This window comes from Thermobia domestica, chromosome 8, assembly GCF_964235325.1.
Source record: "Thermobia domestica chromosome 8, izTheDome1.hap1.1, whole genome shotgun sequence".
Classification (NCBI taxonomy): Eukaryota; Metazoa; Arthropoda; class Insecta; order Zygentoma; family Lepismatidae; genus Thermobia; species Thermobia domestica.
This window is the reverse complement of record NC_137461.1, coordinates 208299549-208312305: the sequence shown is the minus strand read 5'-3', so window position 1 is coordinate 208312305 and position 12757 is coordinate 208299549. Positions and strand designations below refer to the sequence as shown.

At 36.7% G+C, this 12757-nt stretch overlaps 1 protein-coding gene across 4 annotated transcripts in view; it reads left to right on the top strand.

The window, feature by feature from the left end:
- Positions 1-12757, top strand: part of LOC145693429 (serine protease inhibitor 88Ea-like) — a 124819-nt gene that overhangs the window by 91264 nt on the left and 20798 nt on the right. The window contains exon 1 of one of the 4 annotated variants that reach the window (XM_081769416.1): positions 1900-2011. The exons of the other annotated variants lie outside the window; for them this stretch is intronic. The gene's annotated coding sequence lies outside the window, so the exon portion shown is untranslated. Of the gene's footprint in view, positions 1-1899; positions 2012-12757 lie in introns of those variants that run through there. 4 annotated transcript variants of the gene reach the window in all.

Genomic DNA, 12757 nt, shown 5'->3' with positions numbered 1-12757 from the left:
AAAATAACAGTTTTATTAAGAAAATGTACAAATGTTATGTTGATTCGAAATTTTGGGGGAGTGTCCGGACCCGGTGGACTCCCCACGTGGGTGTACCCCCTATGCAGAGTGTATGCTTGTAACCATGTAGGGCCTAATACTCTGTAAACTAGCCATGGTGAACTTAAGACGGCGTTTCCATTTTACTTGAATCTTGTTGCTGTCATTAAAAAAATCTTGAAACCCTATAATATTTCTCTATGTCAACAGTCTTGAAAGGGGCATACAACACTTTTTTTTTTTTTCATCTTGCAAGGAATTAAACCATGTGCAACTTTTTGGGTCGTCTTGCTTACTACGTACCTGCTATCGCCCTCCCACTGACATAAAGAGAAAACCAGTTTCGCCGCTTCCGAAACAACGGAATCTTTTGGAAAGGGAGGAGAAGCGCGCCAAAATACATGTTTTTAATGAGGAGATTCACTATATGTCCGCAAGAGTTCAATGCTACATGGGTGGAGATATTTTTCTTACTTTCAGAAAGTTGTAATGTGTAAAGAATAAACAGAAAGACCAGATTGCAAGTTTTTTTACAGCTACAAGATTCATGTAAAATGGAAACTTACCTTAAGTGTTATGTGTAGGGAATGTTCCACTGCAAGGTAACTTCTTAATTGTTCTTATATACGACAATAAGGTTTTAAAATATACATAAAAGATACGTAGTTTTTGCGACATTCTCGTTCACACGTATACCTACCGTCGCTGAAGCACTTGTTCTGTATCGGACGCAACTCCGCGCTATTACGTGAGCTTATTTGCTTCGCCCCTTCGCTGACTCGGTTCATGCTTTTTGGTGGAAACAGCACAAGTTAATTAGTGGGTTTTTAAAGTAGTTTCTATATTATTTGTCGGGTCGCTGTATTTATACTCATAACGGTTAAACCGTCTAAAGTGAATGTGCACTGAGCACACCCAACAATGCGACTCTTCTTACAAGCAATAAATTATAAGAAAGCAGTGTACTGTTGAAAGAACCATACAAATAATGAAATCCTAAAGATTGACCTAAAACAAGATCACACATTAGTCAAAGCTATCAGGTTTACGTATATAAAGGGACAAAAATTCATTGACAACCTTTCGTCGTCCACAATTTTTATCATTTTTCTTTCTTTCGTTTTTCTTTTACATCAAAATAAATGTATTACAAATTTATAACACAACTTACTTCAAGGTGACCAGACGTCCCGTTTTAGCCGGGACAGTCCCTTATTTTCAAACGTTGTCCCATTTTTTTCTGATTCTCAAACGGGACGCCTTAATGTCCCGTTTTTAAGCAAACATGACCCAGGTGTCCCGTAATTATTATTCAAGATATAAATGGTCAATGCTACACTCTTCCATATCAACACTCATTGGGACAGGAGCGGATCCAGGGAGGGGGCGATCGCTCTCCTCCAGAAGAGGAAACTTTCTTATTATAGTCTATATATAACCCATCCCAAAGTTTGGAGCCCATAAAAGTAGCAGTATGACAACCCCCCAGAAGTCGATTCTGGATCCGCCCCTGCATTGGGAAGGTTCAGCCACGTCTAGAACTTCTGAATATTCAAATGAGAATTGAGTGTTCTGTGGTTCAAGTAGGAATTGAGTGGGACTTCTGAGTGTTGAAGTAGTTAAAAGTATTGTTGGGTAGTACTTAAGTTAGAAACGCTGTGTTATTATTCTTACTTGTCTATTTTGTAAATTGAAAACACTGCTGTCCCAAAATCCAATGTGGAAGTAACCCCCCACCCCCTGTCGTCGATTCGTATGCGTCCCATTTTTGGAAGTAAAAGTTCTGGTCACCTTGACTTACATAGTTGACTGGAACCTAGGTCTGCACCTCAAGATATGAAACCTCATTTCAGGTTAAAAGAAAGGAAAGATATATAATCAACTATTAAATTATAACTTTTCCCTAAATTCCATGAAGCTAGATAAACTTGAATAAAAATGTCATGTGTTCTGGTTATGTATAATCCTTAATGTAAGTTTCAAGAGTTTCTTAGCGTAATTATTTTTGATCATCCCATAGGCGTATTTTGCTAAATAATACATACATTTTTGCCTGTCTAGGTTATACCAAAATTCAGGGTTAATTTACAGAAACTGTATTCACTGATTTAATAAGAGGGCCCAATATATTGCTGGGCTAGAGTACGCGTGCCAATGTAGAGTAGTTGTAGAAGGATTAACAGTTTACATCGAGAATGGCCTGAAACAGAGATGCGTTGTCAATATTATTATTCAACTTTGTCCTGGAGTACGCTATAAAGAAAATCAAAGATGGCAACCAGGGCCTAGAGTTGAATGATATTCACTAGGTTATGGCGTATGCTGATGTGAATTTAATAGGGGATGATAGGAAAACAATAGAAATAAATGCAGAGGTCTTATTAAACGCTTGCAGGGACATGGGTTTAGTAGTAAATGCGGAGAAAACTAAATACAGTAGAGCGTCGATTATCCTAAGTAATTGGGGGACATGGGTGTTCGGAAAACTGGTTTGTTCGGATAATCGAACTGTACATGTTTATTTGCCATGCGCGGAGCGGCACGCCTCAACTCTAAGCTGACGCAGCTGTTGCTGTGAACAGCTTTGATACTGCCGCTACTTCTACAGCCAGTGCCAAACCGACAGAAGTGTGCTGATTGTTGAAACACAGCGACTGGCGGCTTGGACGGTCAGCAGCGCCTTATGAAGGCCCCATTAGAAGCAATGTTCCGCCAGCGGTGGCTCAGTGCGGCGACTACTGTGGGAAAATTGGTTTGGGAGTGAGGGGGATGATGGACGGTAGGGTGGGAGAATAACAGGTGCGAGCGAGTACACAGTTCGGTTAAGCGGTCGTTCGGTTGACCGACGTTCGGATAATCGACGCTCTACTGTACATGGAAGTTCGTCGGGATCGTAATACGGCAAATTATGGATGCGTTAAAATAATAGCCTACTTGTGATCAGGGCCGTCGCATGGATTGTAAGCGCCTGGAGGCGTGAATTCCCAGCTTCCCCCCCCCCCCCGCCCCCAGTGTGTTACGAAAAACAACTAGAGTTTATTCTGTACTCCTAGATTTAAATGCGGAACGTAAGATCATAATGTAAGATTAAAGAAGGTGGTATTATGTCAGTTTTAAAGTGAATGGTTTTTGTAGTCAAAATATAAGGGTTAATGAAAACATAATTTTGAATTATTGAAATCGAATTCTATTCTTTTTTGTTTTGAACTTGATACACATCAACATAGTAATAGCATAGAATATACATATAACGATACAAATATTAAAGTCCAATGTGTAAGTGATAACAAAAACTCTATATTTTTTTTAGTTTTGCTTTTAAAAAATATATTTAAAAAATAAAACACCTTTTCTTTCCTTGCGATTAACACAAATTTTTCAGTAAATTTATCATAGCGTTGGAATACTAAAGTAACTTTTTCAGGCGACGTTTGTAGTTGTTTGTATTTGCTTCAATTCAATCCTACAATTATAGTTTATGTTCAACGGTTTGTTAATGTTTGTTCTGCAAGAGGATGTTAACGATACGTTGTTTCGAAACATGTAGTGTAAAGATAATATAATGATAACATAAAGTCTTTTCTGGGCCACTTAGTCCAGGAAATCTAGAGCAATTATACCCTTAACCTGGGCAAAATTGCAATAGAAGCTTTTAAAACAGTTTTTTATTCAGGAATCATCACTGAATAACATATTCAAAATCCGACAAAATCGGACCACGGGAACACTCCCATAAACAGTTTTCAAAATGGCGGACCATGATTTAAAAACCTTGCGTCTATCTTGCAATATTTTTCTGTATCTCGGTTTCCTGTAATCCGATTTTGACGATTGTTTTTTTAAATCAAAGGTCATTTTACGTGATATATTTTTTATTAGGAGCACTGATGTCGTATCTCGTACAGTTTCTTGTGAAAAACGACATTTAATTTTAAAAATCATAAATTCTTACATTTACACCTTAAATAATTGTCTGTACCTCGGGTATCTGCAATCGGATTTACATGAAACATTTTTTAAATAAGAGCTACATATAAATGCTAAAGTTTTTAATAACGACACTTTTTCTCCTATCTTACACCGTTTCGTCTAAAAAACTATTAATTTACAATCAACGTATTTTTTATTTATTTATTTAATCATTTGATAAAGCTCAATAAATTAAAATATTATTGCCACTTCACTGTTTCATATGTGTGAGAATGCTAACAATGTAATTCATTTAAAAATAGTATAACTCGTTTGTTCTTATCCTTTTGTATGCATAAAGTAAAACTTTTAAACTTAATCCAGCTTTCGTAGTATTTTAAATAAAACTACATATATCAACACTATTCTACAGCAACTGTTTCAGGTAACAATGATTAACAGAATTCACATATCAACTTTTAAATTAAATAAAATTACTTCAAATTTTGTATGTTTGCGTTAAAAAATTGAAGTTCGCAAAATACAAACACTTTAATGTGAATCATCCTCATCACTGAAATATTCATTATCAGCAAGAGTTTGAATATTATCACAACCAGTGACTTGGCAGTCTCCACAAGCAGCTGAACATGGCAATCCTTTTCGCCTGCATCCACATCGAAAAGTTGCGCATCTACTCGTACAAGAACATCGTATCATGTTAAGCAGATGCTCTGGAGCTGGTGGCATATCACAAAGTATGGGATGGTAGGAATTATTCTTTATATACCAACCCACTCTTCAGCCTTCATTTCCCCTTCTGTAGATTTCCAGATTCTTATTTGAAAGTATGTACGAAAGCTATGGTACTTTGTAGACGAATCAGTAGGTGGTAAACGTTCAGGTGTAACAAATGATGTAGCTGCAACTACCTTCTCAAGTAATATTCGATGGCGTAGTACATTTGTGTATTCCAATGAATTGCAGTCATATAACAGAAGCATTGCTTTTCTTCCAGCAGCCTCAATTTCAGACTGTTGACAAGAGTCAGAACACAATACATTTGCAACTGAACGGAGGTCACTATTCTTGAGCAGCTTGTTAAATGCTAAGGACTTTCCAATTGAAAAAATTCGGGACGTTGTGTCACAGCCTGTGAAAGCATGCACAAATACCAGGAACTCGCATATATCATAACCCAATAATGATTTAATGAGGAGAATATCATACACAGGATTGGGAGATTGTCCCCGTCTTATGTCACTGCGATAGTATAACTTGAAATCTGTATTATTTGCATGATACAGAAGTAGAATAAGCAAGTCAGTATCTTCCCCGATGACTGTTGTATTTGCTTTTTCAGATGATGAGACTGCAGCACGAACTATACCCACATCAGCATCTCCAATCGCATTGTGCAAAGTACATCCGCGATCCTGTAACTTTTCAGTTATTAGGTAAATTATTGCCTGCTTGTTCTTTGCATTACCTAAGAATAGTTCTTTCTTGCCAACAAACTTCATGTGAGGATTGAAATTAATATCCTTACTGGTCTTGGTGCAGCGTCTTCTGTGAGTCATATCCTTGATAGTTGGAGATCGAAAACAATTATAGCTTTCCCATATGTCTTCAGGGTGAAATCTGCATAAGAAGCTGCAATGTTGTCATATGTTTCATTGCTGGGCCATGAAGGCCGATGTAGGAGAGATCCACCGTCCAATACATACTGGTTTGTAAACTGAATGTCTTCAGGTTCTTCCATGTGTACTTTTTTTGTGTATTTTAGTATCACATGAGCTAACTGAGACTTGTCAGGTTTCCTCATCACACTCTGAGATTCAAATAACGCAGGAGGATAAGAACAAAGTTCATAACACATCACATCTTCAAGATTCATATCCCCACTAGCAGCAACAGTCATCATTCTCTGAAAGAGAAGTGCTGCATCTATTTGTATATCATCATTAATTCGACTCACAACAGCAGCATCAGATCCTAGAGTTTTTGCTTTGTCGGATCTTTTCCCAGAATAGTTGAATACATCATTGCCCATCATTTTTTGAACGATGTTTGTACCAATGGAATTCCGTTCATCAACATTTACTCCAGGATCAGCTATTACACCTGTGACAATGTTAGAAAGATCTGGGCCAGAATTGAATGGGGATATTGATTCTAGTCGGTCAACAACTTTTTTAATATCATTACTGTCCCTAGTTTGTCTACTTTCCCTCATTTCTTTGTGTTGTTCACTGCTTTCCAACAAACTTTTAGTGTATCCCTGCATTTCTAAGTTATAAGTAGAAGACACAGGCATATAAAGTAGCCATGTTGCTCTTTGAATCTCTGTAAATCCACTTCCTCGTGTCAGACCTCCTCTACTTTTCAGAGAACGCATTAATACTTGCTCTATCACTAGATCTGAACCTAATCCGGTCCATACCCTATCACTTCTTCTTATCACAAACTTGCCTTCCTGGAACATTTTGTGAACAATTCCAAACTGAACATTTTCTGCTAATATAAATATAATGACTTGAGGTAATTGTGATGTCCAGCTGCTGCAACTATTGGGAGAATCTCCATCACAGATTGCAAATGTAAATCCCATGAGCCAGTCCTATCTGCTGTTATTAAGTTACGTGCAACGTTGATCATTTGCATATACTTTAGCCAAAGTTTACTTGTTCTTGAGAAAGATTGAAGGTGAGTTTTTTTTTCTCCTCCAAAGCAGTACTGATTTGAGATAATGCCCTAGACAGCTCCACGTCCTCAACATGTTGTTTGCCATTTATGACGTTATCAACTAAGATACAAACTTCTTTAACTAGATGATGAGGGGATCCATCTTCATTGCGAGGGAAAACATCTGAAACCAATAAGGTACAAAGAGCTACATCTACTATCATATGCCCTCGCATTGCTCGAGAAACAGCTTTTCCAGACATCATATGCAGCACAGCATTTGATCCATAGATTTCTTGAAGTACTTCAGATAATCCTGAACCAATCATCAAAGTGCCAATTGAACCCAAAAGGTTGATCAGAGTATGAAATGTTCCCATCATTAAAACAATATCTTGGAGATCTTGTTGCTCGTGGATAATTTGGGAAGCCTTCCAAAATAAAGGCTGATCAAAAGTAATGATACAAGGGTTACGTTGATCATGTGCTAACTTGTTGTTGCAATGTTGAGAGTATACATGTCATGTCACTAGCTGCCATATCAATTATAGGAAGAAATGTGATTAATGCCACACCAGGATGTGAAACATTTGTTCCAGAATGAATTGTTTGCATAGCTCCTGACCAACTTGGACCTGATCTTTTGGCTGCACATATTTGCCACAGAAGATTTAACCTACTTATAGAGGCAATGGGCAATATTGGAAGTTTGCTGAATGAAATCTCCCTGAGCACGCTTCTTGAATGTCTGTATTCCACAATATCAACTGCTGCAACATTCTTAATGTCACTTTCAACAATCTTACAGCGTTGAATAATTGGATGGATCTTGTTCTTTGGGGTTGTAGCTGCAATCATACCCATCCCATGAAAGGTGTTCTCTCCATCCAAAGTACAAACATTGTGGTCAACTTTATCAGCTGCTAGAAGAACTGCAGTGTTGTTGGCAGTATTTAACGAGATATGGCTACCTGATACTGCAGCATTTCTTTCAAATCTAATTACTTCGGAATATGATGAACAATAACCAAGACTGTGAAGCAAATCAACAAGGTACCTTGATCTAAAGTTGTTATGCAGCTGGATAGCTAAACCAATCTGCAATGGACATACTAATATTCTAAGACGTATACCTTGCATAATGCTCTGACCAATTGAACCAATTTTTATAGAGGGATCCTTTCCCACAAATAGCTTTGATACCAGTAATTTCAAACTCTTAGGTACGTATTGTAAAGTATACTTTCTTCAGTAAGGTCACTTGGAGATGGGTATACATCCACATTAAAAACTTTGAGGGATTTCACCTCACTTCTGATTATTTTGGCTGCTGCTTCTATTAAGTATATCTTCTGTAGTTCAATATCACATTCTTTTGACTTTTGGTGATAATTTTGAAGAATTTCAGTGGCTGTATGAAGTAAAGTGATTACATCTGCCTTTCCACTTCCACCAGAAATAATAATTTTCTCTCCATAATATTCCAAAAGTTTCCTCTTCATATGTCTCCGATGATAGGCACAGCTTCGACTCCCTTCAAGATATTCTTCCATTTTTGAAATTAGATCTCCTATCAGCAGTTGTTCTTCATCATTATTTTCCAAGTACTAACAAGTCTGAAGGAATGCAAGGTACTGTTTTTCATTACTTGGCCGACCTTTCTTTATGTACTTATTGGAGGAAGAGTATTCACGGGGAATGTTCCTACCAGTTCGAAAATTGACACTACAAGTGTTATGGTAGACGCAGTCCGCTGCATGAAGGTCACCAAGATAGTACTCTAAATGTCCTCGTACCTTAAATGACCATTCATCACAACGATTTTCACAGCAATTTTTTTTAACACTTTCAACAAATTCTGACGTACGTACTTTTAATGCTCTGATGACGGTTTATGCTTCGAAGAAAAGTCCACAAATGTATCGCAAAACAAGCAATGAGTGGCACTACGAATTTGGTCTTCATTTAAACGTGCACTTTTTCTTGGTTTTGTTTCATCACTAGTCTGCCGTTTCTTGACACCAATATCCTTTGAATCTGTAAATCGTTTCCGACATGAAACATGGACACTAATACCAGGAACAGCAACAACATCACTTCTGCGCCTGTGGCTTGCTTCATTTATGCCATTACAACGTTGTATGTTTCATTAACAATCTGTGCCTATTTTCAGAAAGGGATCAGAGGAAAATTATGTGAACATTATAATGTATAAATGAGAAAGAAAGATATATAGAGATTTCGAGATTATTGGTGTAATCAGTAACAAAAATAAGTGTTGATGTTTCTATAGCAACGACATAAATAATTGTACGTATACGTAGACATATTGATGAGTAAAGAAGTGTGTGTATGAAGGTATAAAATATTTTATTGTATGTGTAGAAAAGTTGATTATGTACGCTTCGCTTGGTCAACTATTAAAAGCCAGATAAGAAAGTATAAAACACGTTGAGAATTATTTTTGAAGATTAATTTAACGAACCAAGGACCTAACACCATCTGCCCCTTTCTGTTTAATTTTAACTATCTCTTGCTTACTGTCCAATTTTTCCTTACATATCACACAATATTCAGACATCTCCATTTTTAAATGTGTAATTTAATCTGAAAACAAAACAGAAAAAAAGCAAATTATAAATAGTTGCTTTTTAAAATATTAAAGCCGTAAAAACAAAAATTAATAATAAAAACAAATTAAGAAAACAGGCAACTAACACACAAATTAAACATTATTTAGAAATACAAGGTGGCCCAAACGGAGGTATACACCCCTGCATTGATCAAGTGTAACATTCTAGCTTATGGGTTTATTTGCTTCGGCTGTTCCGGGCTTAAGGTATAAGTAAAAATACATTAAGAACAAATAATAAAGAAGCTAGGTGATAACAATAAGAAATGGTATGAAATACAGGAGAAGATAAGTACGGAACTGTATACCTACTTTTGGGCCACCCTGTATATTAGAACATTTGGAATAAATTTATACTATTTTTGGGAGGATTATAATTTTTCCCCTTATGATTTAGGAAACCTTATGTAGTTATACAATGTCTCCGATGGATGAGTGGTTACGCTCGTCACCTTGTCGGTCCCGGGTTCGATTCCCGGTGGGGTCATGTGGTTCAGATCCCACGTTAAACTGTAGGAACCATCTTCAGACGTCATCATCAACAAAACCGTGAAAATCGGGTGAGATGAACCCGAGATACAGAAGAAAATTGCAAGATAGGCGCAAGATTCTTTAACCATGGTCCGTCATTTTGAAAACCGTTTTTGGGGGTGTTCCCGTGGTCCGATTTTGTCGGATTTTGAATATGTTATTCAGTAATGATTCCTGAATCAAAAACTGTTTAAAAAGCTTCTATTGCAATTTTGCCCAGGTCCAACTGTAAATTGCCTGGACTAACTGTTGAGCGTCAATACGTCTTTATCAGTTTTAACTTACTAAAATGTTAATGAGACAGGCATTCTTACATGAATATATATAGCTATATATAAAAAGAATTATTTTTAAAAAATAGAAAATTATTTTTTAAAAATAGATGTTTGTTGGACACGACAACGATAGTTGACAGGAACTCAGCTAGGATTTCGATTCGGGGACACAAGGAAATGGTGTCTGGGAATACTCCCCCCCCCCCCCCCCGAGTTCTCGAGGTCCGGCAGTACCCTTGGAAAATTGCATTGTAATGCTCTTTTAAAAACTGTTGTCAATTTAAATCAATATAGGATAGCATACATTTGAATTTTATTAAGATTTCTTTGTCCATTTTAGGGGGGGGGGGGGGTTGAACCCTTGAGCCCCCTACATGGCTACGTCCCTGATAGTTCATAAACACAGTTGTATGAGGTTAGTTCAGAATTGAAGGACCACAAAGATATTTTTTCATCTATTGATTGGAAAGTATGTGCGAAGTTGTATTTGTGATGCTAACCGGTTATTATCAAGTGGTGTCAAAATAAGCAGATAATTGTAGTATTGCAGATATTGTGCTATTACTTGAGCATTTCTTGGACGGAATAAAAATAAAGAAGTGTTGTTGAATTCTACTGAAGTTTCTTCAGTTTGTACTAAACTGTCATACGGCTAAGAAGTAAGTTGTAACAGATCTGTGAGTTTGCCAAGGTAAAAGCTCTTCTCACAGAGGGCTGGAGAGAGTTCCAGTTGATTAATCCTAGACTTTGTTTCACATTACCGGTAATTTTACTTAGCCGTGGTATGATCATTATTAAAATATCTGAATTAATACTATGTAAAAAAAAAATCATTTACCGACAATCTGAATTCCTTGAATTTTGTAGATTTGTCGTCTCGGCGCCCCCATAGTCGCAGCGCCCAGGGCCATTGCCCCGGTCGCCCCGCCCACGCAACAGCCCTGCTTGTGATAAAGTATTACTTTTAAATATCTAGGATCAATATAAACATACAAAAACCATATTCACGAAGAAATTAAATGTCGACTAAAAGCAGGAATTCGTGTTATTGTTCAGCTCAAAACCTCTTGTCGCGAATTCTATCGAGGAATTTGAAGCTTAAAGTACATAAAACGATAATCATACATGTTGTTCTGTATGGTGCGAAACATGGTCGCCACTCTGAGGGTGGAACGTAGACTGAAAGTATCGGTATTTCGGAAAAAGATCCTGAGACGAATATTCGGATCCAAGAGGAACGGGAATGGGAAATTACGGAAACTTCATAACGAGGAACTACATAATTTATACGGTTTACCAAATATTGTTAGGGTCATCAAATCTAAGAGGCTCAGGTGAGCAGGTCATGTAGCCAGAATGGAAGAAGAAAGTAGGAACGCTTTCAAAGACTTGTCTGGAAGACCAATCGGGAAACGACCATTAGGAAGACCTAGGCGCAGAATGGAGAACAATATTAAGATGGATCTCGCAGAAGTAGGAATACAAAGTAGAAACTGGATTCAGTTGGCTAAGGATAGAAGTCAATGGAGAGCTTTTGTTAATGCGGTATTGAACTTCTGGATTCCATAGGTCATGGAGTTAGTTCGGATGCAGTCAGTTCGCTACAGTGGAACTCCAATGGGGCTATACGTTAACTTATAAAATGTTAGCCAAAAAACATTTATTCGGTTTCTCTGTTCAATTTACAGTCATATTTGTACACAACATCTGTCATATTCGCCATTACTCACAATCCCATCAAGACAATAAAGAAGTTTTCAGAGTACATGTGTTATTTTACCAACACAAACACTAGTGACTTCGCTTAACTTTTCATACTGCTTTTACTTTTACATAACCTGATTCATGTCGCTTTGTATACAGTACTTCATGGCAACTTTATGAACAAGTCCGTGCGATATAAACGGGTTACATCTTGGTTAATTTTTTCTACATACGTACACTCATGTCCAAAATTACTGTCGCATGTCTATAAATATTTTGTTGTGGGAATATAATTTGATAACGAATTCGCCCGGTATTTTTTATAATGTTGGTATGTGTATAATCGACAAAGACATGTAGGCCTATGTGGCAAATTTCATGTCAGTAAATAAGAACAATAAAACGAAAATAAAACTTTCTTGTTCATTTAGCAACATTTTGTTTTACTTATTCTAATTTTCGTATTTATAATTCTTTTTTTTTATGAAATTTACCACAAATACACATTTCCCAATTATACACATAGTATCAGTATTAAAAGTGCCCTTCAAAATCATTATCAAATTATATTCTTACAAGAAAACAGTTATAGATATGCGACAATCATTTTGAACATGAGTGTACATATTCATCTCTTAGATAAGAACACAGCATATTTCGATTATACAGACACTCTACTATTAAAATATTATTAGAGATATGTTCTGTAAATTTTATAAATAGGTGGATATGTACAATCAATCAGCGCTTTTTTTCTTTGCTATATTATTCGGGTAAAATTTAAATTCCCTCCAGCTGCGCATAGATAAGTAGGATCACTTTAAAGAGTATAGTAGTGTAGGATAGAGTAGAGTAGAGTAAGATAGGGATAAGTAGGGTAGGGATAGGAATGAGTTAGCTTAAGGTTAGGAAAGTTTTGACACAATTTAATTAAATTAATACTGTAATTTCTCGTTTCTGAGTGAGCACTCACATTTCTTTA